This window comes from Protopterus annectens, chromosome 1.part0 (assembly GCF_019279795.1).
Source record: "Protopterus annectens isolate FY-2018-M chromosome 1.part0, PAN1.0, whole genome shotgun sequence".
In the NCBI taxonomy this organism is placed as follows: Eukaryota; Metazoa; Chordata; order Ceratodontiformes; family Protopteridae; genus Protopterus; species Protopterus annectens.
This window is the reverse complement of record NC_056725.1, coordinates 1,963,938,026-1,963,962,949: the sequence shown is the minus strand read 5'-3', so window position 1 is coordinate 1,963,962,949 and position 24,924 is coordinate 1,963,938,026.

Here is a 24,924-nt window from a genome sequence, read left to right as displayed (position 1 = left end):
GCAGAAATAAAGACAGTGCAGAACTCTGAACAGTTAAAGTGGTAAACATATACTTATCAGCGCTATTAATACATGTTTAATTAAGCTAAAAGGGAGATACACTTGTACGTTGAAGCTTGTTGTTTATTTAATTCTCTAAGCTTCATGGAATGCTTTTTTATGTTGGAAGAACTACCTGGGTGCTTCAGTTGAGAATGTATGAACATCTGTATGCAATTCAAACCAAAAATGACAAAAATGTATTTAGCAGACATTTTAATACTAGTAATTGTAAAGTGGATTTTGAAGCAATTGTTTTAGGTTAGGTTTTTAATTATGAAATATTTTAAATGCTGAAGATGAGTTCAACTGGAGGGAGTACACCTGGCAGGTTAGGCTGGATGCATGCTACCCTCCAGGCCTAAACAATAGGGAAAACTTCAAAGTGTTTTTACAGAGAAAGAAAATAAAGCACCAATTATCTGATTATTCAATTAACATTATTTTTGTGTATATAAGCTTTTGGGATTTAACTATCATTCAGTCTGAAGAAGTATTATTGCAGAAATGAAAGAGCTTACTGGATGAATCCTTTTGACTAAAGTCTTCAGTGTTTCAATAGTTTCATGCATTTGAAACCATTTTTTCTAGTAAATGTGAGAGTAGTGTATAGACAACTGATTTATGTCAGCAGTACACATATGGATTTGCAGTGTTACGCATTCATCAGTGTAAATAAATGTTATACTACATATGAAATTTGAGTGGCTTTACTCTAATTTAACTGTGTGTACCTTCAGTGCAGCATTTTTAAGCAGCATTGTGAGGAGCTAACTACACCATGCCATAGGACATAAGGCACCATTCATCTTTGCTCGGTAATGGTGCACAATGACAAATTCCAGACAAATACTTAGGGATTTATTATTTATGTGTGTGGTGCGTGTGTGTGTGTGTGTGTGTGTGTGTGTGTGTGTGTGTGTGTGTGTGTGTGTGTGTGTGTGTGTGTGTGCGTGTGTGCGTGTGTGGGGGTGATTCTGTTTTTGTGACATGAGTAAAGGTGTGAAAATGGGGTAGATAGGAAAGTGGTGAAATGGGGGGAAAGCAGGGGGAAAAACAAAGTGGAACCAATATAGGAACGTGCAGGAGGGAATTAGTAAAGGACCATAGCTATCCACTTCTTCAATAGTATAAAATGATCATGGTTAGAATATTGGTTGAATTTGGACTGTCACCTCAACAAGGATAGATAACAGTAACACAACCATATTGTATAGCCAAGTGGACCAAATCAAGTGTTTCAAGAAGAGACGTGGAGAGCTATGCATGGAACAATACACATAAGCAAATATTGCATATTCACTGTCCCCCTGTGTTATTGCAATAGTGATGATTATATCCTTACCTTGCTTCATTTCTTTCAGGGCTATCCTCCCTACCAAGTGTAGAGTCATCTGCACATGATAAGACAAACATTTCTCTTTGATTATTGATGATCATTTGCAAGATATATGCATTTGTCTGTATGCATAAGGTAGGTGTAATTTGTATGTGTGTGTAGTGCTGTACAATCTGCGATAGTGTGACCCGTGTTATTTATTATTTAAATTGTTTTAAATATTTAGTGTATGTATTAATTTCTTTCATGTGTTTGTTGCTTATTATCACAAATGATCCTGATGGTGGAAGAGTAGGACTCCTACCACCTGATGTCAGACTATCGGTAGACTCTGTTGATGATGATGACCAAACACAAGCACAGATGGGGGAGATCCAAGGGTTGAATCTGACACTAAGATTGGCATTTAACCATCCCCTGTATTTTCCTTGGGCACAGTCAATAGGTCTTGTCAGACCTATTCCACTGAACCTTCAGATATTGGACAGGTGGAGGGTGACCCACTTGATCAGGGTAGTGTGATTACTGTGGCTTCAGTGTCAGTTGAATCCAGCCATAGCTAAAGTGCTGGTGAGGTGCCATGCAGGGGGGGGGGTGTTAGGGGTGTTTGGAGGAGGCTTGCTGTCCACCCTTCACCCGATCCTGGGCTGTCTTTACGTACCACTCAATGTATGTTTAGGGCCATCATGGAGGCACAAACATGTTCCACTAGGGCCTCTGAAAACATGCTTAGAGTTGTAGATGTGGCATAGGCTGACATGCGTGTCTGCCTCCAATGTGTGGCCGATTCAGTGGATCAGATGAATGACATGTTATAATGTGTGATGTCTGTGACAGAATGTCTGCAGGGAGGGGGAAGACATCCATGTGGCTGTAGGTCAGCAGCATTATATGTTAGCAGATGTACCTGTCTCTGATCACACTTCTTCCATGGCTCCCTCAGTGATTGAGGTGTCTACATCTAGACATGGTAGACCATGGGGTCATGGTCCTGGGCATTTCCATGAGGAAAGCTCATCTAGTAGGCATTAGTCACATTCAGTTAGCAGCAGCACATTTGACCATGTGATGGATGTGCCAGTGCAACTCCCAGCAGAGCCAGTTCTCACAGGCTGGGTCAACAACAATGAATTATTACTTCTACTATGCATGGTTCAGACTGGTCTGACATACCAGTATGTAGTGCTAGCACAGAGCTTGACTGTGTTCTTGCAGACACTTACACACATGTTTCATCTTGAATGCCCATACAGACACACACACACACACACACACACACACACACACACACACACACACACACACACACACACATAACAGTTACTTCGGGCAGTTGCGAGCCTTACAGATCTTTCAGTCTCAGTGGCCAATTGATACTTTATCCAAATGTCTGCCTGCCTGCCTGCCTGTCTTTTCTTACTCGTACACATTCACTACCTTTTGTAAAAGGCTTGGCATCCTGCCCCCCCCAAACATCACCCTATGCAAATGAGTGATAACTGCGCCATATCCTTGATTCTATCTTTTGGATTCAGGGATACATATATCATTTGGCTGATGCCCAGGGTGCATAGCTGACTGAGTGCTTATTATATATTTGTTTGTGAAAATTCTACTGCTTTCTTTCATGGTTTTGTAATGTGTGTATCTTTGATGCATGAAGACTATTAGCTGATAATGAACACATCTATTGACATAAGTTATTGCTGTCACATATTGATGTCATTGCTGCAAAAAATCACCTACCTTCTACTTAGTTACATTATCAAGTAACATCGTGCAAGGATCTGCATTCATTTTATTATTAGCCATTTATTTTCCTATTCCAGGTTCAACACTTATCTTGATAGTCTGGCAGTTACAACTGTTTGAATTTGAGGATGACTCTGTGTGATGCTAGCAGTACACAGCCATTACGTAGGTAAGTAAAGGTTATGAGCATTGTCCGGCATACATTTTACTTTTTTATAGGATGACAGTTTTACTCCATTAGGTGGTGATTATGTGTGCTGTCTGTTGTCTCTTGAACAAGGTGAGAGCATACTGAGCATGCCTATGTCTTCCTGCATCCACAGCCGTTGGTGGTTCCTCCTCTGTCTCCTCACCTGCATAGAGCTGTGGTGACCTTGCTAGTGGATGTGTGCCACTTTCTCTTTCCCTTGGTGATTCTGCTGAAGCTGTTTTCATAGGATAATATTGTCAAGGATAGCATAGACAGTGAAAATTTCAGCACAAGTACAAAAATTGTACTGCAGGGGTCCCCCTGATGTATCTAAGCACCAGAACCATGACTTCAGCAGCCAAAATACATGCTCTATGGTATTTCTTGTTTGAGTGTGTGGGTCATTATAAAGATCTTTTGTGTGTGTGCATGTGTGTACGTGTACGTGTGTGTGTGTGTGTGTGTGTGTGTGTGTGTGTGTGTGTGTGTGTGTGTGTGTGTGTGTGTGTGTGTCTGTGCACCTGTGTGTGTGTGTGTGTGTGTGTGTGTGTGTGTGTGTGTGTGTGTGTGTGTGTGTGTGTGTGTGTGTGTGTGTGTGTGTGTGCATGTGTGCGTGTGTCTGTGCGCCTGTGTGTGTGTGTGTATGTGTGTGTGTGTGTGTGTGTGTGTGTGTGTGTGTGTGTGTGTGTGTGTGTGTGTCTGTGTGTGTGTGTGTGGGTGTATATAGATGTCTGATGGTTTGCATCAGACACAGCTTGAATGCATACCCTACATTCCCCAGTAAATAACCTTGTGGGATATCTTCCCTACAAAACCTCTGATACAGTTGATAGTTGTGCCAGATATCCGAGTCATGGTAACTGCCTGGATGGCCAGTACACACATTCAGGATGATTCCCTTAGTATTGCACATGATCTGGAAGTTAATGGAGTGAAGTCCTATATGTTTAGGTAATCCTTCCCTGTTCCCTGGGTGGTGGTTTGATTTCAATGTGTGTGCAGTCTATGGCACCCAAAACTTTAAGGAAGTGCTACAGGTAGAAATCCTTCATAGTTGTAGCTCTACGAAACCACAAGACACAGCGAAATGCCACTTATAAAACCACAGTAAAAACATGAACTTCGCTGTAAACAAGATCACAGTTCAACGGATAGTTGTAGCTCTGTCTTCAGGTGTAGGGAGAAAATGTAGGTAGTCACTGACATGTTTTAGGATAGTATTCAGGAATTGATATATAATAATGGATGCTGATGCCTGTGACACCCCCAGAATATCCCCTGTTGGTGTCCGCCTTTAGCTAATTTTCTAAGTGCTACACATACCTTAGTCTTCAGAAGTACTGCTTCCCCTCAGTTTGCCTTTGCTCTCAGTTGAGGATAACAGAGGTTGCATACTTCCTGTAAGATGTCTCTATCCACGCTGTAGCACTCTACAATTTCCACCTCATGTAATCCATGAAAAGATAAATGAGGTTTAAACACTCTTTTCTTTGTTGGTTGAGACCTTTTAGCAGCAGCAGCAGCAGCATAGACTTGGGGCTGTTGCACATACAACATGTATAAGAGCAACAGCAGCCCCTAACATTTTTTATGTGTATTTCCTTGGCTGTACTCCAACAGATTTTGGAATTTGAGGCCAAAATATGTACTGAGTGCATGCTGAATAGCTTCTCCACCTTGGATTGGTTAATAATTCAGCTGCTTATGTTGTAATTAGCATGCCATGATGTTTACCGTGTGTCCACAGCTCTACACACTGTCTAGAGCCACTTACTGAATACAAAACAATGTGCTACCATATGCTCATTGCACCAGGACCCGCACACAGTCGTATTGCACAGTGTAGGCTTTACTGAATCCTGCCTTTCATGTTTTTCTAAATATCTTAACAACCAACTAGCACAGAAAGTACTGCTTAGCCTCATATGAATGCTATCTGCTGGACAAACACAATGGTACGGACAGTATGTGTAACTTGAGTGATTGCTGACATACTGTAGGTTGTTTGCAAAATATTATAAATTTAATATTACTGTGCTTACTGTGATGCATAAAATCCAGTTTAAAACCTAGAACCTAAAGAAAATGGCCACTATAGCATAGTTTGTGCTGAATGGAAACCTGGAGAAGATGAGGATTCTAAAAGCTATAACAGAATTTACGAATACTCCAATCTGACTTGTGTTGGGATATACACATATTTCTGCATTCCATAATGGGATTTCATAAATAAAAACCCTCTAAAGAACTTAATAAATGCAGTAAAACTGGAACACGGGATAAGTAAAACAGGACATTATCTGCACAGCTTTGATACTGTTGGCCCAGTGACAGCTTATACATGTAGTAGAGGGGTGAAAACACAAACATTGGGGAATTCAAGAGGAAACATTTGATCAGTCTCAGAAGAGTCCTCTAGAGTTCAGTTGTTCAAACAGTGTTTCATAATCCATCAAATCAAATACTGCTAAAAGAGATGGATTCATGGACCAGAACAACAGAGCTCTTATTGTGGCCTAAATAATGCATCATCGACTAATGACCCAAGTGCTGTCAGATCAAAAGAGTGAGGGCAGAACTGAAAAACTTGTGCTTGCTTACCCATTTTGGTGAAAAGGATGTGGACCACCATGCTCAGGGTAAGCATCTACTGGAGATAGAGGTATATGCATGCATGCAGCATATTGGCAATGGACATGCACTAGACGTTGTATAGCCATGCCTGCATGGTAACAAGATTAGGCAGAAATGTATGCTCTCAAAGTTCAAGACACAATGAGCCCTTATGCTTATGATTATCCGTGTAAGCCAGCAATGGAAGATGTAAGGGCCACAAATAGAAAGGCTTGATGGCTGCCTGGATGGCAGCCTCTCATGAGTGACTCTCACCCAATGGTGGGAAAATTAATGTACCAAGTGATTGTAGAAGGGATGATGGTTGGTGTGCAGTGGGAATAAAAATTCTGCCAAAAGCCCAGTAAGTTACTGTCTTGATACTTCTTTATAAGGTAAGAATATATAAAAAATATATATATATATGTAGTGTATAATGCATGTAAATGGGAAAAAATGTTGAGGATTTGTTTTCTTTTCTATTAATATATGTGTTTGTATGTAAAAAGGCATTAAAAAAAGAACCTGCTACTTAATGTGAGCCCTAAAATATAATGTGCAACTTTATATTGAGCAGGTTGGGCTTCTGTAATTCACTGTATCTGTTGCTGTGTGCAGCAGATTATGGTCCTCATCAGATACGTGCAGTGCAGAATACTCTGACTAGACCACTTATTGAGACAGCTCACATTCCTCCTGCTATGCATGCTCTGCAATGCTTACCAGAGAATAGCAAAAGATGCCAATGCAACATTTATAACCCTGTATGATTAACAGTCTTCTTATTTGTGCTACTGAAGCTGTAAAGTCTCCCAATGTGTATAAAAACTGTACATGATTATTCAACAAAAATGCAGAAAGGATGTGAAATGAAAAAGTTGTGAAAAACCTGAAGTCTTCCTTTTAGTCAAGTAAAAATTTGATAGTGAAACTGTCTCACACGCACATACATGAACACACTTATACTGGCAGAGTGCTGCTTCATGCCAAAGCCTCCATTGTATTACTTGGACTGGAATTTTCTGGTTTGCATTTGTGGAAGCTCCCTGGAGTTTAACAATTCTGAACATAGTACAGGAGTAGGGTCAGTTCGAAATACATGGTCTACATGACTGTCTTCCAATGGTTCCAGCATAATGCATGCTGTGTATGTATTGACCCCTAACACTGATACCACAACCATTTCATTTAATGCTTTTGTATTGATCATGTGAATTTCTGATATGTGGGGTGGGATTTTCCATGAATATTTCAAAAGAGTGATATGTTCATGCAAGCATGCCTCACGTCAGAACTTTTGCTTATCCTGTGGAACATTCTGGTATATCGCCCAGAAGAACACTTCAAAGCATTTTGCCGCACTAGAGTGACTTATCCTTTGCACCGCTGTATCTGGTGCAGCAAGTGCCAATTAGGATCTTCGTTTTATCTGCAATTTTTGTTTTTTTCACCCTTAAAATTAAAAAAAAAAATCCTTTTAAAATGTGTTTTTCCCATGTTGATGCCATTGAGAAGTATGGGCAATCTTTAACCTCAGTGACATCAACTTGGGAAAAATGTAAGATGCTTCCACAAACTTTAATGGATGATTATTGGGTTTGTGTAGATACAAGTCTAATAAAGTCTATGGAACCCTGCCTGACATGATGTCACAGGGGAAAACACTGACTTTGTTCGGGCCATGGTTTCAAAAAAAGCTCACTAATCTTTTAATTGAAGCAGCAACCCAAATAAACATTGGTAAGATGTTGTCCTGTTCGATTCTCAGCTAGAGCGTCTTCTGTGTGGAGACATGCGTGAATGGGCGTACCTTCGTTAAAGGTTGTGCATCAGAGCTGGCAACTCGGCACGTAAAAATCTACTGCCAATCATTAGCAGACCGGAGTTCCGCTGTGGCGACCCCTAACCGGGAAAAGCCGAAAGACACAACAACAAGACTCTGACAAAATGCATCATGGCACTTGACTCTTCAGATGCCGCAATGCAATACCACAGTGTTACAAAACACTTTAACATGAGCATCTTAGTGAGTCATCCATATGTCATAAACAGAATGTCTTGTCTGTACTGTATGGTGGCACTGTATTACACATATCTCCACATAGACAAATCCCAGAATATACTGGAATTAAAGCCTGCTTTCCAGAGCACTTCCTGATGGACACTGTTTGCATTCATGTGAGGTATCTGTACTTGGCCTAGAGGATTAAGGAGCTGTTAATAAGCTGTTTCCTGAGGTCCATTGGTTCAAGGTTTAATTTCCTCACCCTCCATTACCTAACTTTGTGACTCGGAGCAAGTCACTTAACCAGATAACATTCTCAGGCTGAGTCTGAAAAAAATCCATGGAGATCAGTACTCTACCCCTGAAAAAAAAATTACAGATGTATTATAATAATAAAAAAAATGCCTGTGCAGTCCATAGGTGTTGATACATGGTAGTTCTTCTTCTTGGGAAGTTTTATTTTCAGATCTATTATCTTGGTTGTTGATTTCACTGGATGGTCTTTTTATTGTCTTAGTGCCATAGAAACCCAATTCTGTTGAAAATTATCTTGATTGCACCTTTCCTGCAGATGTCATTTGTATAATACACACTGTTCATTCAGGGCGGCTCACACTAGATGAAGCTGCTTGACATGACATTTCAACTGCTGAGGTCATAAGGTCACAGTTTTTGTTGAGTGTCCCTTCTGTGCTACACTAGCTGCTGGTGGTGGACTCCCTCACATACCTACTGGGCACCTTATCCTTCTGGTGTGTGGTTCTTGGTGGTATGTCTTTTGGCTGAAGGCTAAAGGGTTCTGGATGGTCACTCACTTGCCTTTTGTGTATCAGCATGTCTACTTTCTACACAGTTGTTATTGGTTGTACTAATGAAAATGAGAAATACTCCACTTGTATCTGGGAATCAGAACTGTGTCTTCATCTAAGGAAATACATGTCACAATTGCCTGTCTGTGATGGTATGGTCTGTCGTGTATCTCTTCTGGTTCCACAGTAGTGAGTATCATAGTCCTTATCAATAGTTACAAGGGCATCTGCAGTTGTTTTTATGGACAGTATGGAAAATGACTGGACGGTATATTTCCAGCTGCTATCTGTAGTTACTTTCCCCTGTGATCAAGGGCTGTGCCCACTTAGTGAATAATCAGTTTATTATCTTGGCTATTGTAAATGGCTGGGACAGATAGTCATGTAGCAAAACTGTGCATCATGTCTTGGACAAACACTTTGCTGATCAAGGCATCTGCATTGCAAGTAATCTGACAAGTAATAGAATAATGAGCCTTGCAGTTGATATATCGTGCCCTGTTATTGGTGGATATTTAGAGTTTCCAGTATTTAAACAAATAAATGACTGTTTTTTTTTTTCTTGTGTATTTATATGGTTGAGCAGCTCTTATAATGTAATCCCTTGTATTTTGAAATTAAGCTGAAAATCTCCCACAAAAATCATAGCATTTCCTTTTAGAAACCCAAGTGGTGATTCATTTCTCAACATTTACATACTGGCTTACTGATTTTCAGAATATGGTGCCTGTATTATTTTTCTTAACATGCAGTAGAAACTGAAATTAATCTATAGACATTTTAAGAGAGAAAAACTGTTTTTATGCAATGAGCTGCCATGACTGAAAAACAGTTTATTTAATAGCATCTACGGTTAAATAAAATACAGTACTTTGATATTTTCTCCACAAAAAGAAACCATATTCTATAACAACCTTATTGAGTTAGTAACCTAAAGTGAACTCTAGCAGAGTCCACAAAACTGAAACTATATTCATGGATTTATAATTCCAAAAAGCCTAATTTTATTTTGATTTTTACCTATTAAGCTTTAAGCACAGGTGTGGATTATGTTGCATATTACAGACTGCCTGATTTACATCATGACAATACTTTGCATTTGTTTTAATCACCCACATGGAAAAAACACACCAAAATACCTTTTAAATGAAACATTTTTTGTAATTATTTTTTTTTTCACTTTGTAACTTCATAGTGTTTCCAGATAAAATGGTAAAGAAAGGAAGTGTATGTTTTATTGCAGGGTATGATGGCATATACTGACTATGTATGTTTTCAAAAACTGCACGCAGTGAACTAAACATTTATGGTCTTATAATCAAGGACTTCTAGACCACTACTACATGTTCACAACACATCTATGGTTTCATATATCCAGCCATTGTTATTTCATTCTGTACATTTATAGTATTTTCATAGTACAGAATACTTAAAGAAATGCATGTGAATCTTTGAGTGTTTGTTGCTTTGTCTCGTGATTGAACAACATATCTTTATCTGTCTGATCTACGTGCTCCAGTGATGCCATTGTTGTTTGGAAGAGAAAGCTTTTGCAAAGTTAATCAATTTTTCTACAGAAGCTTCCAGCACTGACCCCATCAATCTAGTGTTTGATATTTTTTCTGAGTGCAGCATTTGGGAGGTAAATATAAAAAATGATTGAACATGATGCTGAGTCTGGAAAGCAGATGTTAACTGTGCCAATAACAGTCCACAGGAATTTAAGGTTAAGGCTGACCCTTGTATAAGTCATTCTGTGAAGATGATTTTTAATGATCATGTTCCTGAAGTGTCAGAAGCTATTTGTTATGTTATACAAAACAGCATATTCTTAAGATGGCAGAGCTACACTCTACAAAAACAAATACTGATCTATCCACTGCTTACAACAGAGGTACAAATTCCCTTTTCCTTTCTGATAAAAATAATATTTATGATGAAAAAAAAACCTGGTGCTAAAATTTATCCTGATTATACAAACAAAGAAGAGGTGAAATGTTTGAATAACATCAACAGTTATCTTAAATATTAACATCTAGAGGTATTTAAATATAGATGCAAAGTCTACAGGACTTATGAATGTAAAACGTGTTTTGTTTTTCTGCTACCGTAATATTTATTGTAACTTATTATCATTTCTGTTTACTCTAACAATGAGCAGGGATTGAGTAATCTGCCTTATAGTTACTGTTTAATCTGGGAAACATTAAATCAGGGAAGGATAATGCAAAGAATCTGAAATGAAGGAAGGCACCTGTGCTGAGGCTAATATAAAACATTCTTCAGGATACAGAAATATATTAGTTCATCATCCCTAAAAATGCTGAAGAATGAAAAAATGGGAGTGATCTAGAATAGTTATGGAAGAGCTTTGAATGTATACAAAACCTTTAATGCTGGCAATGATGTTAACTATACACTGTTGGAGTGGGCACAAATATTACTGCAGTTAACAAGACATTTATTTTCAAAACTACCATCTATTCATCCATCCATTTTCTAAACTGCTTGTCTTAATGGGGGTCATGATGGTAGCAAGCTAAGCAGAGTCAGCTAGACTTGTCTAGCACTAGCACCAGTTTTCTATTTATCCTGTGGGAGCACACAGTTTTCCCATGCGAGATGCAAGATTAATCAGTCAGACCATTCTTGCCTCTGCCTCAGGCTTGCTTCCCAGTAGGTCATGCCTGGCATGCCACATGTGAGGGAACTTCCTCCAATAATATCCTCATAAGTTGACCAAACCACATCCCCCCAACATGAAAGAGCAGTGTTTGTGTACAGAGATCCTACTGTATTGGTAAACACCACACTCTATTAAAAAATGTGAGATCAGATAACCAGTGAAAGAATTTCATTTCTGCCATGTGTATCTGCAATCCTATCTTTTCCGTGACTACCCAGAGCTCACAGCTATAGTTGGGGATAATCCAACTGATAACTGAGAGTTTTGTCATAAGACTCAGCTCTCATTACAGCACAATAGTCTAACGCAATACCAAATACACTGCAAATGATTTGCACAATTAAAAGGCAAAGGTTTCAATCTTATATATGTTATTTAAATTGTCATAAAGAAAGGTAAAAAATCATACTAAAAATTGAATGTATTAGAAACATTTTTCCTGAATGACTTAAATCCAGTTGGATTGAGAAAGAACAGCATTAAGCAACATGTTTACAGTGTCCGTATTCTGTAGGTGGTATTGTAGATTACGTTATGTGCATCTAATATAAAACTTTGTTACATTTTTTTTCTGACATCCAATTTTAATGCAATGCTTGAAGACCTGTTTTAAAACATTTCCCATAATACTTACATAGAAATACAATACTTTCAGCTTTTATGAATAAAACAAAATCCACGTCAGCAGAACCAGCAGCAAAGAGTCCAATATTAAGTGTTTTATTAACATCCACTTTTCGTTCAAGAAAACTGAACTTCTTCAGACAAACATCAAAAGGTAACAAATGTAAAAAAACTCCTTAAATACACAATTAACAACACATGGTACATTTGAATGGACCAACCAACTGGTTAAAACTCGCTGACATCAATGTGTGGGAAAAAGCTGATCTCAAAGCTTCTTAAAGTGCTACTGCATACAAAAGTCAGGTCTTTACAAATTGTGTTTTAAAATCAAACAAATAACCAAAATAAAATTGAAAATTGTCAAGGAAATGTGTCTAAACATAAAATGTTTAAAACCAAGAAAGCATAATGAATTGAACCAAATTGCTGACAAAAAATAATAATAAAAAGTGAAACATAAAAAATAACAAGTCACAAATGAAGAACAAAAATAAAAAATAATAAATAATAAAATTACCTCTGCATACTTCTGAGTTTCAAAATGCAAGCTAAACTTACTCTGTCGTTGAGACCTGGAGGTCTATATGAACAGAGTTTCAGCTGCCAAATCACTTCTAGGCATTCTAATAATAGCTGGAAAGGACCCCCCCTGATGTCAAAGGGAACCTGTCCTAACACCCTAAAAGTAAAACTGTGCTGGGGGTGGTCATTAACATGTTTCGCCAAAGCGTTTTCACACTTATTTTTCCTGATACAATATAAATGCTCATAGATTCTTTCGTTAAAACCTCTGTCAGTCTTGCCCACATAAAACGCTGGGCAAGACTGGCAGCAAGCTAAATAAACAACCAATCGAGATTTACAGTTGAATCTACCAACAGTGGAGAAAGAAGACCCAGCAATTTTGAATCTCGAACCAGTGGCAATGTGCCTGCACATGTTACAACTCTCACATTTGAAAGTGCCCTCTACTCTAACACGAGTGTCCTTTTTTGTTTCTAGTATCCGTTTGAGGTTGTCACCCCTCCTGTATATAAAAGTAGGTAAAGTACCAAACGTGGCTTGTAAGGCATTGTCACAACAGAAAATACTCCAGTTCCTGACAAACACCTCCTTGATTAAATGAATCTCAGCACTAAAATTAGTGATGAAAGAAATAGAAGTGTCTACTTTCTTGTTGTCTACAAAGACTTCAGGCATAACTGGAGGTGAGTGTTCTAGTGGACAACTTGTGAACAAACTGCTTTGTAAAATAGGTTTATAAACACCCCCATACCTTTTAGTCTGGACCTCAGTGACCAGGTCATGAAAAAACTTATCTGGGTAACCTCTGTGTAGAAACAATCCCTTAATGAACTCACATTCTTCTAAAAAAGGTTCATTGTCAGTTACCATTCGAGCAGCGCGCACAAGTTGCCCCTTGACTACCCCTCTTTTTTGGTGCCCAGGGTGGGCACTAGTAAAGTGTAACATGGTGTTAGAATAGGAACTCTTACGGTATATTTTGGCCTTGAAGCTACCAGCAGGAATATCTTTGTATAAGTCTACATCCAGATAAGAAATTCTAGAATCAGACTCTACAAATGTAAAGTTCAAAAAAGACGTGCTGGAATTGAGATGGTCCATGAAGGTCCCCACATCATTAATTGAACCTTCTGTCAATATAAAGATGTCGTCCAAAAATCTGGTGTAAAAATCGATTTTGAACTGACCGTTACGATTACCAAACACGTATCTGTGTTCCCATTCAGCCATTACGATGTTAGCAAAACTGGCCCCTACTGGTGAGCCCATGGCTACACCAGTCTTCTGTAAATATATCTCTCCCCCAAATGTGACAAAGTTGTACTTCAAGATGACATCTAACAATTCCTGCACCAATCTGATTTCTACACTGCTAGCATTATGATACAATAAACGGTCAGTGACCCAGTCAATCCCTGTAGCATGAGGGATAGACGTATAAAGGTCTTTTACATCTATTGTCAAAAATCTATGACCTCTCTTGAATTCTAAAGCACCCATGGCTTTTAAAAAAGCCCAAGAGTCCTTACAAATGTGTGTTTCCTTTTCAATTTATTTTTTCAGTATATTGTCCACATATTTGGCTATCAGGTAAGTGATTGAACCCCTAGCATTAACCAATAGCCTCATGGGAGGGTTGTACACATCTTTATGGATCTTGGATAGTCCGAAAACTGTTGGAATCTTGGGGAACGAAACAGTCAAGTATTTCAACACATCTTGTTCTATAACATTTTCTAAAAACAAATCATTCAAGAAAACATGGATGCACCTATACGCTGCATTCAATTCGTTAATACTAGACAGTGTATAAGCATCCTGCAATAACATGTGGGTAAGACAGTTTTCATAATGACAAGTATCCATTAGTACTAAACCACCCCCCTTGTCAGGTTTGAGAATCCTGACAGGTAGACTTTTTAAAGTGTCCAACAAGTCGACTTCGTCATCAGTCAAGTTTTTGTTCGGAAGTGCCCTACAACAGTTGACTAAGCTTCTAATTTCGGTTTCACACAAATGTTCAAATAAAAAAAGTAAAGGGTGAATAGGGGGGTTAAATGTACTTGGAACTCTCTCATGTGATTATAAGATCAAGAACAACAGCAAATCTTATAAATGCATTAATTTATTTGCTTGCAACATATTAAGAGACAAACAATTTCCAACTGATTTGTCATGTGTATGGATTTATTCTGTGAATCTAACTAATCAGTCAGATGATGGTCTTATCTGTCCTGACTAAACCTGATGAGTAGAACAGTGGCTTCATCTGACTTTTTTTTACAGAACCATTGACAGGTGATATCTGTAAGGTAAGGAACTGATCTTCTCTGCCCTTATTCACCTAGTATTATAATGCATACTGTCATTCTAACACTAGCAGAGATCTTACTAAATTAGTTATTCATGTGAGTTTAGCGAGGGCCTTGCCAAACATCTTAGATGCATAGTTTTTGTATTCTAGCCATGTCAAAGGAAGGCAAGAATAGAATTAATATAGTGCTGTTTTCTGAAGAACTCACCACTATGTACTTTGCAGTGAGTCTATGATAAGTTAGGCCTTATATTTTATTCTCTTTGCGTCTCATTACATTTGATTGTTGACTCACTTGATATGTATCTGATCAGGTATGAGATGATGACATCTTTGTCTGGAAGCTGTATGTAACTATCCTGACAGACAGAGATAAAAGAAGGTTGTGGTACTACTATAGACTTTCATGTATCAACAACCATTGTGGTTTTAGTGATTACCTATGTAGGGCATAACTCTAGTTAGCATAATTTTATATGATCACTACAGATCATCAGGGAACAGGACGGTACATTTTATGATACAGTAAGAGATGCATTATCTCTGTGCTATGAGGGATGATACTAGTGTAACAGACTGACTTGTGTTTGCAGACTCCATTTGCGATACAGCAGTGCAGGTGGGATGGTATTTCTATAGATCCATGAATTTTGCTGGTGTTTTCTGAGAACATTTGAATTGATATGCCACGTTGCAAAATGACTGCTAACCATAACTCCTATGAAGATGATGGTCAGTTTCAACAAAGGTTATCAGGAGTGATTAGCAGGAGTGAACTATGTTCACTGCTTGGACAAAATCTACAACAATCTGGCAAGTCTCTGCCAAGGACTATAGCCCACAGGTCCTTAATGCTCTCTCTAAGGTCAAAAATACTGCATCATTGGACCCAGACAATATCCTAGGATACCTTCTAAACAGCATGAAAGATGACCTATCAGAACTTCTGGAATTGCTATTTAACTGTAGCCTCCAAACAGGCTTCATGCCACATGAATGGAGAACAGCAACAGTCATCCCTGTGCACAAAGGGTGGCCATCTACAGACCCGGGAAACAACAGACCCATAAGTCTCATGAGTCTCATATGCAAAGCCATGGAAATAATTATCATGGAAATGATCAAAAATAACTTAGGAAACCACAAGACAGTGGACCCAACTCAATTTCGTTTCATCAAGGCCAGGTCATGCCTACTCAACCTGGAGGACATCATTGAGAAGGTCACCAAAGCAATGGATGAGGACAAAATAGTTCACACTGTCTATTTTGACCTGGCCAAGGCCTTTGACACAATACCCCACTCGGGCACTATGGGCAAATTTAAGAGGTTAGGTACAAACCCTTATGTTACATGGTGGATAGCCAGCTGGCTCACAGATGGGACCCAAGCAGTTAGTATCGGGGAGTCCACCTTTACAAAGAGTCCAGTCACAAGTGGAGTCCCTCAGGGATCGGTTCTGGGACAGCTCTCTTTTGCCATTTACTTCTCTGATGTTGATGGCCTCTGGTTGACTAAATTTATTTATTTATTTATTTATTTTATTTTACATTTGTTGACCGGGCTAGTCTAACTGGATATATGTCCATTTTCAGTAGAGGCCCGGGGAGAAAATCTCCAAACATGAATAGTGACAATGTTAAATATATATATAGAAAGGCATGTAAAATCACATAAAGTGAAAGCATTGGTAAAAAATATAATACTCAGGTTATCAACTCTAAAAATATTACTCTAAAAATTATACTAGAAAAAAAATTATTAGAGTAAAAAAGATTATACTAAATACAATAGTGGGTAAGAGTAAAACCCAATTAAGAGAGAAAGGCCTTTATGTTTTATAGAATTACTAAGAAGAAAAGAGTAGCACCTATATTAGGTGGCATAGGATAGAGGAGTAGGGAAAGGAGTAAGAGAAGGAAGGGGGAAGATATCAGTCTGGGTCAGCACATGGACAAAGCCAATGAGTTTTAAGATGTTCTTTGAGGTGTGTTTTAAATAGAGAAGTAGAAGCTAAGATTGATAGTTCAGAAGGAAGTTGATTCCAGTTTTTACATGCTGTGTTAGAGAAAAGTGAGTCACCAGCTTTGCTGTTGGATTTAATTGTGGAAACTAGGAGCTTGTCTGCAGAGTTTAGTGTAGCAAGATTTTTATATGGTGTAATCAGATTAGAGAGGATAGGGGTGTTGTTAGGGTGGTATAGGATCTTTTGAGTGATAAGTAATTGTTGACAGAGTATATGGTTTTCCAGTTCTAGCCATCCAAGTTGTTTGAGGTTGAGGCAGTGGTGAGTTTTGAAGGGGGAGCATGTAATGAATCGAGCTATGCTATTATAACAGGTAACAAGTTTGGAGAGGTATTTTTTGATAGGTTAGTATATATAGCAGAGGCATAACAAAGGGTAGAAATGAGGTGGGTTTGTGCAATAGTTTTCCTGGCAGAAGGGGTAAGGAAGGGTTTAATTCTATAGAGGGTACAGAGTTTTTTGTTAATGGAATTTATGGTGGTGTTGATGTGGTCATCGAAGTTGAGACGATTATCAATTGTAACACCTAGTAGGCGGGTTGTAGAGTCTGGGGTTATTTTGGTAGCATTGTTAGAGGTTACAGAGAAGGATGGAGTAGGTGATTTATGAGTAGGGGTAAAAAGTAGTAGTTTTGTTTTTTTGGGTTTTAAGTGGAGACAGTGTTGCATAAACCAGTTTTCAACATTATGAAGAACAGTTTGGGCGAGGGACTGGAGAGAGTCTATGTTCTTGGCTGAACAAATTAAGGTGGAATCATCTGCATATTGAATGCAGGTGGCTTGAGGAATATTTATGTGTAGATCGTTAATAAATAAGGAAAAAAGAAGGGGACCTAAGATAGAACCTTGGGGTACCCCAATATTTACAGGAAGTAGTGAAGACAGATTGTTATCCCAAAGGACTACTTGCTGTCTATTATCCAGATAAGACCTAAACCATTGTAATGCTTGTGGTTCAAGAGAAAGGATCTTTAGTTTGTCTAAGAGTAAGTTATGGTTAACCATATCAAAGGCTTTTGACAGGTCAATAAATAGTGTAGAGGAAAAGGAGTTATTGTTGCGATTTTTATTTATAGAGTCTGAGAAGGATAGTAGGGCAGTTGTAGTGCTATGGAATGGTCTGAAGCCATGTTGGCAATTGGCTAGTTGGTTATTTTGTAGTAGGTAGTTAAGTAGTTGTTTGTGAATACATTTTTCCATAATCTTAGCTATTGGGGAGAGTAAGGCAATAGGTCGAAAGTTAGACAGCTCAATAGAAGACCCTCCTTTATGTAGATGGATGATAATTTGCAGAAGATTGCAAATTAGGAGTTGTCATTGAATCACCCACTGACACAAATGTTCTTCAGGAAGGGCCATCAGAGAGAAATAACTGTTATCAGAGCCATGGACTAAAACTAAATGCCAAAAAATGCATAATAGTATCCTTTGGGAAGTCATCGACCTGTGGTAACAATCATATTGGCAACACACCCATCTAGCCTATGACCATCATGTGTCTACAGTAGTGAGGAAACCCTTCTATGTTGTGAAACTTATAAACAAATGTATGATATCTAAGTCCAAGGAAGTAATTGTTCCACTGTATTTGGAATTTATTAGACCTATCACCGAGTACAATGCCCCCTTTGGTATGTACTTACTCAGATTTATCCAACAATTGGAACGTCCACAGAAGTTCCTCACTAAAAGAATACAGGGCACAAGTAAAATGTCCTATGCATACTGCCTCAAGGCCCTATCCTGTATTCTGTCTCCTACAGGCTTTTGAGGGAAGATCTATACCTGGCATACAAGGTATTGTCAAACCGCACTCTGATGGACTTCCTCCATATCTGCAAAACAAGCAGCACCAGGATTACCCATTCTAATTTCTTAAACCTTGCCTGTGATATAAATAGGATTTACTGGAGAGACAGGTATGTATCCCAGAGACTACCTTTTCTCTGGAACAGGCTTCCCATCCATATGAAGCAAAGTTCCTCCCTATCTCAATTGAAGTGTAACTTGGACAATTGGCTTGAGAACAGGAAATTCATCCCTGGTTTCGCACCTATGTCTCTAATGGACTCAGGCACCCTGTAAATGGTTCATCTCCCAGGCCCCTGCTTGTAAATGTTTCACCTCCCAAACCCCTGCTTACACTTTTCATGGGCACCAGAACTTGTCAGAGATTTGGAATGCATGGCTAGGCTTAAAAAGGCCCTTGTTGTTGTTAGCCTAGTAAAAACCTATGACCCTGTAAAATAGCACAGACTGTTATGCCCTACAATTCAATCTGTCTATTTACAGGATTCTCATAGTACAAAATGCACAACACTGAACTGCAACCTTGATGTATGTGGAGTTCAAATGTCTGTTTACCAGATAAGCTCACTGGACATAAATGCCTCTTTTCAGGGGCTACCTATAAGCATGATCTGGTTAAGTGACTTACTCAATGTCTTACAGTAAGAAAACAGAAGTGGAAAGACTCAAACCCTGTACTATTAATGGACAGAGGCAATACCTAAATGCTTTATCCCATGCATGGGTCCCATCAAATTATCTATGGAATTATCTCAGTTATTCTTACTAGGGATAATACATAATTATTGACCATGGGATGGGTAAAGCCAGTCCAACAAAAATGAGATAGATTAGCTGAAGCACCAAAAGGGAAACTGGCTAGGCTTACAGTCCTCATAATGGCAGTTAGCCAAACACTAACCCATGAACCTGTGAACCTATTTGTAACTGAATATAAGAAATAGTGTCATTAAAACTGCACAATGAATTGAACTTTTCTTGTTACTCTTATAGACATGATATAGTAATCAGGGAAATATGTTTCACTTTTTATAAATAAAACAGTAGTTTATACTTTGGATTCAAAGAATAGTTATGTGCCCTATACAATGGAGATGGATATGTTTGTAATGGAAGATCATCTCAGCATCTTTATGTCTGCCTTGGTGACAGTGTTACTACAGGCATTACTGTAGTAATGTTGAACAGAACAGACCCTTCATTAACCAGTCAAATGAAAGTAAAAATAAACCCATTTTCTAAATGTTAATATCTTGATTGAAACTTTAAAATGCTAACATTATTTCTGACAAGAATGTTATTGTACATCACTAGCATCTATACTAATTGTATGCAAGCTTATTTGTTAGTATAGTCAAATAGTTATTGGTATTAGTGAATAAGGGGTTTGAATACACACAACTTTTATCACGATATGCTAAAATATAATTTCCATCAACCATAAGTAAAACTTATAGCATTGACAATACACCACTCCAAAATGAAAAGGTTGTGAGAGCCCTGGATACATGGGTGGATAGCTCCCTTCTTTTTGACCATAATATTGCAAAACTGGTTAGCAAATACTTTTATGATGCACATTTCATGGCAAACAGTATTTCTTCCATATCAAATCACCTCCTTTTCCTGTACACAGATTAGACCCACAACCGAGTAAATACTTCCTTTGGGATGTATCATACAAAGCATATCAAGTAATTAGAAAGATGCACGAGGTTTGTAACTAAAAGGAACAGAGTCTTAAAAGATCTGAACTGCCAATAAAGACTGGTGGCTTTATCCCTATTCTTGGTTTCATATAGATTCCTTAGGGGTAATCTGTACCTTTCTTGTAGGAATATTAGGGATCCAGTAGTCCAACAAATCCTGTACCTCCATAAATCACAGTCCAGCTAAAAACTATGACCAGAGACCTAAATCCACTACAACAATTAAATAAGTCAAGGAGGAGGAATAGATTTACCATTTCTTGCTTGCATCTTCAATTGAATAGCTCCACTGCCAGGTTAAGCAGTATAACACACTGTCTGCCTTTAAAAAGGAACTGGACAAATGGGTGGGTATTCATAAATTCATCCCCTGATATGATTGCCCTGAATCTCCTTGAAAAGAGAAGCAAGGCCTAAGGTCGGGTACTAGTAAGGTGGAAATGGACTTGTGACTCAGTTGTTTTGCAACTGCTATGATCATATGATCCTATGAACCTAATTGTCTAGTTTGCATATTGGAGCTTTACATTTCCAGCAGTCCTATATGAGTAACAGATAGATACAATAAAAGAAAGGGATACTAGAGAAATATAAAACATGATCTTTTTTTTTTCACTTGTACATGTCAGCTCACAGACCACTGCAGAGAATATTCATTGTCAAAACAAGACATACTTCCCCTTCATTAGGGTCCTAAATACATCAATGTAGTGAACATATTTGCATATATACTACACCATATCATCAGCTAATGGGAAACAGAGAGATGATTTCAAAACAGAAGTGGGAAACTGCTCAGTAAAGACTTACTACATATTTTACTAGAAGGCAACAGTGGATTCAATGTTGGTATTGTCCATTAGGCAGTGATCCTTAATGGCCTCACCTCAAACTAAGTTCCTGAAATAGATTTTAAGGGGCTGTCTGAAGACTAGAAACTCTATCAGTTTACATGAGACTGTTGATGATTTTGGGTTTCTGACACCAGGACCCAATTAAGTATTGACAGATTTGGCAGCTGAAAAAGACTAAGTGACAAGATTGCTTTGATTTGACATGTCGAGGCATTGCTTAAATTCTTTGTTTCATACCTCCATGATCTGTGATTCAGTTCTGCACTCTGGACATTTTGTGGAATTTCACTGCACTTCCCATACCTTTGTGGGATTCCACAATGCTCCTTCATTTCATCCCATCTTGAAAATCATATTGGTTGATTGGCTAATGCAAACTGTCCATATCTATTGCATTTACCCTTGCCCCTGTATCCTGGATCAAAGCAGAAAAGAGTAAGGGATAAATCTGTTCATTTTTTTTCTGTTAACAAATTAATGAATTAAAATTAAAGGTAAAACATGCCAGCCCAATTGTATGGAGGGACATAGCCCTGACAACAACCCAGATGACCAAGTCTGATTAGCAACTTAGGGAGGTAACAGTGCTGGGGGGGTGGGCATGCATATCATAGAGGAGAGAGTAGTGGAAGATTAGCCCCCTTTATAGCTATGGTAGTCGGGGCTATGGGTGAAAACTGAGATAGAACCTGTGAGACGACTTGCAGGCATCACCAACTTTATGTCTATGAAGGAAACATCCCCGTAACCATAACTCATGATATGGTGTAGCCTCAATAATGATTCCACAGAGTATATTAGGACAGAACTAACTGAAGAAGAAGAATCACCTTCATGAAACAGCTATTGTGATTCCCCAGACCTCACTGAATGTGCTTTATTAGTAAAAAGGTACTGGCTACCTCAGCTGGTGGTTATCCATTGAAAGTTACATGGGCAGGGGAAGGCTCATACAGGATCACCACAAAAAAATAAATAAATAAATAAAAGTAAAATGCTATGAATACTTATTCAAAAGAAAACATGTGAGATATGGAACTAAATTTGAAAAGCATATAAAATTCACTAAGGCCAAAGTAACTAGTCTTCTGGTCCAATAAAATATCTCACTTCCTTTTCTTTGAGAGAAGAGCTACCATTAGTAATGAGTCCCTTCTCCAAGTGGAATATAATATCCCCATCATGACCACTGGATTAAAAGAGATCCTCAATCAAAGATGTACAGACTACCTGCAGTAACATATGTGTATTATCACCCTGGCCCCCAAAAGAGAAAACCATTGCTTCATCCTTGATAAAGCCAAATGGTTATTTTAGGAAATAAGAACAACACAACTTGTAGCAGGTCTTGTCTTCAGAACCACTAATCTTAACTTATTACCCATCCTGGAGGGCAGACTACATGACAAACCACCCCCTACAGTCTTAGATTATTTGCAAAAAATAAATCCAGCTTTCAGGCGTCCATTAAAAACTCCACTCCACTGGACATGCCTTCTCCATTCTTATTCTCAAAATTTGGACTACCATTACTCCCTATATAAAATCTACGACATTCTTTTTTAGAGTTCACTCAGTACTAAAGTTCTTAAACACACAAGAAAAATGTAATTGATTCCTTAACAATGCAATCTCACAAATCCACTCAAATATTGGCTTTCTCAGCATAATTTCTGTCTGTATTATACTGTAATTCATCATCATCACCCACACCCCTTTTCCAGTTTTTCTTACTGGCTTCAGGATACCACTTAAAATGGCACAGTCTCTCTTGATTCAATGCCAATACCCTGCTTTCTTTGATGATTGCACTTGACTGTTGCAAGTCTTCCCCTCACAAAAGCAAGCAATTTCTTTGCTGGATGCCTTCATTTCCTCTTGCCTTCTTCCTGTCTGTACTAAATCTTCTTCACTGGATTGTCTTATGCTGTTTGTATATGTGCCCAAACTGCTATAACCATGAAAATCTAACTTAACTGCATCCAATTTCATCCTGCTTACCTTCAGTTATGCACTCCATCCTGCTTACCTTCAGTTTTGTACTCCATTCTTGTAGCATTTGTTTCTGTGCGGTTAAATCCTCAATCATTACACCAACTCTCATTTCATTGTTTTTGTTCAGAGTCTGCTTGTAATGCCTCAATCATCTGCATACCACAGCTTTGTCGATCTGCCACTCTGTTCTGTTTGCCAGTGTAATCAATCACCAGTATGAACAGCAGTGCGCTTAGACCTGAACTTTCATATGCACCCTCTCCCTTTGGGAACTCCTCTGAGAGTCTGATCATTGTTCATGCTTGTGTCATTGGGTCATTTTACATAGCCTGCATTAATTCTACCAACATTTCCATGACTCTGAACCATCACATATCTGCCCAAATCAGTTTTCTTGGCACCATGACATACGCCTGCTGCAAAAATTGGAATGCTTAGTTGGATTCTTTCCGCATCTCTATCTTGTTATCAGTTATCTATCTCACTGCAAACATATCTATCTATATTCCACCTGCAATAGTAATCACACCTATCAGTGTCCGTGGATACTGAAACATATGCAAAGCATGCAAGATAGTTCCTGCGAACAGAAAATGAATAAGCAAACACAAATGCACGGTAGGGAATAACGGGTCCCTAACCCTTGAACAATTGACATGGAAAACCGTGTGCCCGTAGTCCAATGTAGTGTAGATAGCTATACCATGTGGAAGTGAAACGCATCATATGTTAGCGCGCCACCAGTAGGTACGTCCAGCCCAATGGAGAGAGTCACCAGCTGACCCATAATGTGAGGGAGGGTACATAGCTGGGCAGATGTGTCCATAACAAAATACACAAGGAGAAATGTAGATTTATGTCCGCATTTCACATACCAAATGTGATAGGAAATAGAATATGCATGCAAATGAAATAGAAGGAGCATATAAACAGCTACAACAATAAGGACACATGTAGGCCGAAAAGAACAGTATGATCTGTAACGTCGACTAAGATTACCACCTGTCCCAGTTTGCGAGCGACAGTCCCTCTGTGGGCAGATGTGTCCTGACACAAACCTGTAAAAATGGCAAATATCCAGAGATTATAGGACATAATTATTCCTTAGACGTTATGTAATAGTTGCATTAAAGAATTTCTCTGTACATATATTACATAAATGTCATAAGAAACAGAATAAGCCACCAAAATGCTACAAGAATAAGCTTAGATATAGGCAAGAATTGTAAGTTCTATCTGCCGAACTGACCATGGGTATGTGTCGGCCTGTAAAATATGATGTGTTCACCGCAAATGTCACACTGTGGCCAATAGAAAAGGTGGAAACCCTACCGTCCACTGTGGGGAGGCATTGTCCACAACAGTCGGATATGTGTAAGGAATAGCTTGGACATAGGAAAATGTGCCATGCTACCAATGGGTACAACAGGCTGGCAAAATCCGGAAGTCAGCGGTATAAGCCAAACATGTATGTGACACAGTCGAATGGGTAGTACCTGGGTATACCAACCAAGTAATGAAAGTTAAGTATGGGCGTGTACCTATGTGCGTGAGGTATAGCATGTGGAAAGCAAACATGGCAGGGTAGTCCACACAACCATAAAGGTACCTGACACATGTAGGGTATTCGATG